This window comes from Natrix helvetica (genome assembly GCF_964273705.1).
Source record: "Natrix helvetica genome assembly, chromosome: 4".
NCBI classification, from domain to species: Eukaryota; Metazoa; Chordata; class Lepidosauria; order Squamata; family Natricidae; genus Natrix; species Natrix helvetica.
Genome location: NC_138550.1, coordinates 165,009,210 through 165,015,174, shown reverse-complemented (window position 1 = coordinate 165,015,174; position 5,965 = coordinate 165,009,210). Strand labels below are relative to the sequence as shown.

At 41.2% G+C, this 5,965-nt stretch overlaps 1 pseudogene across 1 annotated transcript; it reads left to right on the top strand.

The window, feature by feature from the left end:
- The first annotated feature begins 1,027 nt into the window (after positions 1 to 1,027).
- Positions 1,028 to 3,225, top strand: LOC309391044 (mas-related G-protein coupled receptor member X4-like; annotated as a pseudogene). The gene is made up of 3 exons (XR_014176864.1): positions 1,028 to 1,140; positions 1,635 to 1,751; positions 1,910 to 3,225. The product of XR_014176864.1 is annotated as a mas-related G-protein coupled receptor member X4-like (transcript).
- Positions 3,226 to 5,965: the final 2,740 nt, after the last annotated feature.

The window sequence follows — 5,965 nt, the reverse complement described above, 5'->3', positions numbered from 1 at the left end:
AACTTACTTGACCTTTTGCTATAAACCAGGAACGAGAAAGCAGTTCTAAAATTCTGTGGAAAGGAGAGGTTGAAAAACTGAATCGTAACTTGGGAGGAGAAACAGGAAATTGAAAATCAGTCTGTGAAGCAATCTAGATATATTTAGAGTCCAAGCCCTATCAAAATGTCAGCTGCCAGTCCATAAAGCAACGGGTTGTTTTTCTCAGAATGGTGAGCTGCCTTCTCTACTGTACAAGAACAAAGAATGCTTATCAACAGGAAATATGCATGTGTAAAGCTTGTAGCAATTATGGGTAGTTAGAAAACTTCAGCTATAAGTTAGGGGTGGCCTGCAGCAAATGAAACATGTATTACATAACTCCTTGTGTTATCTATTGTGTGGAGGAAGAGTCTTCAAGGAAGATGAAGCTCCTGAAAGCAGAGAGATATCTACAAACAGAGTTTCAACCCCTCTCTAAAAGCACAATTTTAACTTGTCTCTAATCTTGGATATTACTTGTCTAAAAAAATGTGTTTCCTGCTACAAAAATAAAATATGAATTTATTTTGTTTCCCTCAAAAAAGTATGTTGTCAGGGTTCATCTTGAAGACTGAAGAAAGATGTGGGACGCAAGGAATTTTCCCTCCACTGCTATAAACTAACTACCTAGAACAGTTCTAGAACTGTTGTGGTTGCTGGGCCCTGTGGAGCTGGCAGCAGAGTCTAACAATGAGGAGGTTGGGGAGGAACATGGGCTAGTCCTGGAGTCTGGGGAAGGCTTGGATGAGGGCTCTGTGTTGGAGACATAGAGGGGGCCAGGGCCATCTGGGAGTTATGTGCTGCTTCTGGAGCATCCAGAGTCTGCCATCAGCGAGACAGAGGAAAAAGTGGAGCCTGTTACCAGTTCTCACATGAGCAAAGTTGCCAGAAGGAAGAACAGTTAAGACAAAAGGGACGACTTGGGAGTAAGGCTTGGAAGTGGTTGGCCCCTCCCATAGGATATAAATGAGGAGCAAAGGGACATCAGCTTTTGCAGGAACAAACTTTGTTTGTTCTGGTCGGTTTAAATTCTGAAGCTCCTTTTTGACTCTTTGTTCCATGTGGCCTTGCAAGCTAATTGCCAATTAGGTCTTTGGCAGCGTTTCAAGTGAAATAAAGGTGGGTGCTTAATAACTGTACCCTGAAAGACTTTGGAAGATTACCGTCAGACTATTTGTGACTCATTAAGGACTGTGAATGAATATAATTCACAGCCATTGAAATAAAAAGAGGGTTTTGGGGACTAAGCATGTCCTTTTTACTGTATCAGGAAGCCTAGGTCAGAACAGGCACCATAACTAAAACTGTTTTGCAGTTGAGGTCCATTATACAGAGCTAAATCCCACAGTTTACTACTAAACTTTTACATATCACGAAGATAGTAACTGCTGCTGGATCAACAGGATACCTTTTTGTGTAGACACAACTGAGATTATACTTTAAAGCTATTATTTTATGTCTAGCATTCAATCTCCTTGAACACATGGATTCTGGCTCCTGAATACACTCAAGAGCATCTATTACTTCTGATAATAACTTCATTATATTATTACTTTGTTTTCTGCCTTTGTATACTTATGACCAGTCAAAACCATTCCTTCCATTGCTTAGAGTTGCTTAGAATACAGTCCTGAGTCCTGTAAACTACCTGGCACCAGATATCCAGAAACTCCAACATCTAGCATGGTTCTTCTTGATCCAAGTGACAACTGGTCCCAGTAAAGGTTTCTGTAAGTTATGCCTCGTCTTACTGTTTATAGAAGAGGCCCTCTTCATCTGTTGTTGTTGTTGTTGTTGTTGTTGTTGTTGTTATCAGAGAAGAAGAGATGACAATATGATAATTATGGAGGAATGATCGAATCTGCTCTCCTCTCTTTTCTTCTAAAAGGAACTTCCATTTGAACAGCAGAGATTCTTGCTGCACTACAAAAATCTCTTCATGGATTTCAGCCTGACATACTAGAGCAGAATATTCTGAGTATTTTATTTTAGACTATTTGTCAATTATTTAGATGAGCACAAAAATATGTCTGATTATATTATCATAGATGCTATCGTATTCATCATCTGCTGTATTGGAGTCCCGTTAAATGGAATTGTTATTTGGCTTCTTGGATTTCGAATTCAGAGAAACCCTTTCACCGTGTTGATTCTTAATTTAGCAATTGCTGACTTTGGCTTTCTCGCAACTTAGAAAATAGTTTGCAATTGTCATTTTATACAGTATATACATTTTATAGGATCAGAAATTCCCCTGATTATCCTCATTTATCTTTCCGACATTTTCTATGTCAACGGTCTCTTTCTTCTGGCAGCCATCAGCATTGACCGGTGTCTGTGTGTGTGTCCTCTTTCCAATCTGGCATCGCTGTTCCTGGCCAAAATATTTGTCCCCTGTTGTGTGTGTCCTCAGCTGGATCTGCTCTTTCCTCTTGGTTGGAATTTTAAACATTATGGAATTTGTATTTAAATATTGTGGCCTCTCAAATCTTGCTTTTGTTGTGACTGCTGTGCTTTGCCTTCCATCGATTACAATCTCTACTCTGATCCTATTTCTCAAAATATGTTTTAAACCTAAGCAGATCAAACGTGGACGACTGTTAGTGATGATCTTAATTACACTTCTCTGTTTCCTTATTTTTAATATTCCATTAAATATTTACGGGTTGTATGCTCTTCATTCTTACATGAAATCACCTTTTCGAGGTTTTCACTTGTATGATTACATAACTTTGGGTGCTTCCCTAAACAGCACTGTTAACCCAGTGATCTGTTATCTGGTTGGGAGAAAGAAACGAGCTCAGACCAGGGAGAACATCAAGATCGTTTTTCAAAGAGTTTTCAAGGAAGATGAAGCTCCTGAAAGCAGAGAGATATCTACAAGCAGAATTTCAACCCCTCTGTAAAAATGTAGTTTTAACTTGTCTCTAATCTTATCTATCACTTGACTTAAAAAATGTGTCTCTTGCTACAAAAATAATAATGTGAACTTATTTTGTTTCCCTCGATAAAGTATGTTGTCAGAGTTCATCTTGAAGACTAGGGAAAGATGTGGAAAGCAAGAAGGATCCCTCCACTGCTATAAACTAACTACCCAGAACCATGTCAAAAATTATGATAATAATGGTACCATAACTGAAAGTGTTTTGCAATTGAGGTCCATGATACAGGGCTATAACAGACTTCTCTCTCCAACTGACCACCTGGGAGGGGCTGCATCCACACCAGAGGTGTATTTAGCAGGTTCTGACAGGTTCTGGAGAACCAGTAGTGGAATTTTTGAGTAGTTCAGAGAACCGGTAAATATCACCTCTGACTGGCCTCACCCCCAAGTCCCAGCTGATCAGAAGGAAATGGGGATTTTGCAGTATCCTTTTCCTGCCATGCCCACCAAGCCATGCCCACAGAACCGGCAGTAAAAATTTTGAATCCCACCACTGATCCACAGCTACTGTAGCCTAGGAGCATTTTTGCATAGCTCAAGGTTGTGTATCCATTGCATGTATTCTTGGACCGAGGGCTTCCTCATGGTCCCCTCATGAACTCCAGGTTGGACTATGACAATGCACCTTACATGAGACTGCCCTTGAAGAGTACTTGGAAGTTTCAACTGGTCCAAGAGCGAATATTCATCCATTTTGTACTTTTCAGTCATTTTAATATTTTGAATGGCCTTTCATGCTGCTTCTGAGAATAGCGCAAAGCTAAAGTGGTTGGGCTCCTAAAGCTATCCTGTTATTCTGTCATTTTAGGATCAGCTATGATAAAGGAACCACAGCAGGTTGATAGATGACAGATGTGACTGATGTAACTTTCCTTTTTCTGCATTTATGCAATATACCTGATCTCAAAATTGCTGACTGTACTGATAAGAAATGCCTGCTAGATGTGGTTGCTTTGATAAACTCTAAAATCCCATAATGTTGTGGGTTTTTTTGCCAGCATGGGCATAAAAATGCTGGAAAGTTTTGTCCCTGGTCCTTTGATTTGGGAATCCTCATGTGACCAACTCTGGAAGAATAAAATGGATTTCAGCTCCATCTTTGGTGTGGTTTATTTAGGTATAACCTGTGAGGCAACAAAACTTCTGTTTGAGGGAACACCAACCAAAGCATATGAACTCTCTGAAACTACCTTAGGAGAGTTCACACAGAGTGCTAAGCCAGAGTTGATGGCATTAATCTCAGTTTTCTGGCTTCACAGAATATGCTGATCTAATAAGTATGCCTTGTATACAAACCACAGTCAACCTTTGGCTTAGCATAATATATGAACTCAGAAAAAACTGATCTCCAAGTCACAAGAAATTTATTCCTAATTATTGTCTCTAAGGAGAGCAAACAATTTCATCACCATCTTGCATTCAAATTCCATTCTCCCATTGTGGGGTATATACTCTTCCTTCCATTGTTGCACATATAAACAACCTGGCAAAAATCTAGTAATAAGATTTTTAAATGCTACTTTTTATTTATTGTGGCATAAATCACCGCGTAAACCAAATATCAGTTCATGACCTTAAAACTCCTATTGCCTTTTGATATGATGGTATCTATCTGACCTTGTGTGCGGTTACACTTTAGGTTGAAAAAGTCAGAGATGCATATGACACAAGTTGCTTTTTTCTTTCTAAGAAAGTTTGCAGCTTCGTCCAGCTCAATACTTTTTTCTCTGAAGCAGGAATTAACTGCATCAAATGGAGGCCAATGGGAGCCATTGAAAAAGAGCTCATATCCTTAGATTCTGAAAGAGTCCTGCTGGTTCTGTTTGGAAAATTCTCAGCATCATCAGATAATGCTTCCGTGTTTGTAACTGGTCTGTAGCTAGTCACAGACTAGCCCCCTTCTCTCTCCCCTCCGCCCGTTGCCATCCTCAGTCTTGGCCGCGGAGTTGGCTAGAGGTCCGCTGCGTCGGGAGGACCCGGGCGAAGGGCGGGGGAGTTCAGGGCCAGGGTCTCGTGAGAATGCCGCCCGGGGTTGGACTTCTGCTTCGGGCGAGGTTGAAAGGACTGGAGGTTTTAAAGGCTGGAAGCTGCCGTGGGCTGGGATGGAGGCCGTCGAGGCTTCTCGGTGAGGGTGCAGAGCAAGGAGTGTGGTTGTGTCACTGAACCACGTGCAGGTCTCGGTGTTGTCTGAGCTCGGTGGTTTTCTTGCAGGCCTTTCATTACTCAGACTAGGTAACATCATCAATACCAGTGAGGATGGGGTTGGCTCTCAGATTGGACTCCTTGCCCAGAATGTAAACTGAGAGCAAACCCCATTCCCCCACCCCAGCACTGATGACATCACCTAGATCTTCTCTGTGCCATGTAATGCATGCGGGTATATACTACATCATTTTGTATTTATTTGTTTTGCCATGTTTATGTAGTGTATACTGGAGGCGGTGACCAACAAAATTTCATTTTAATGTATGTTGATTCATACATATTCAAAGTGACAATAAAGTTATACTTCTCTTCTCTACTGCATTCCATTCCATATTCTATTCTATTCTATTCTATTCTATTCTATTCTATTCTATTCTATTCTATTCTATTCTGCATTCCATTCCATTGCATTCCCTGTTCTGTTCTTCTCTACTCTGTTCTACTCTACTCTACTCTACTCTACCCTACCCTACCCTACCCTACTCTACTCTACTCTACCCTTCATTTCATTCTATATGCTAGGCTAGGCTAGGCTAGGCTAGGCTAGGCTAGGCTAGGCTAGGCTAGGCTAGGCTAGGCTAGGCTAGGCTAGGCTAGGCTATCCTATCCTACCCTACCCTACCCTACTCTACTCTACTCTACCCTTCATTCCATTCTATATGCTAGGCTAGGCTATCCTATCCTATCCTATCCTACCCTATCCTATACTGTCCTGTTCTGTCCTGTCCTAGGAATGAAATGTCTGCATGGAAAGCAACCCAGCTCAGAGAGCCCCAAGGGACCCGCCCATTTCAA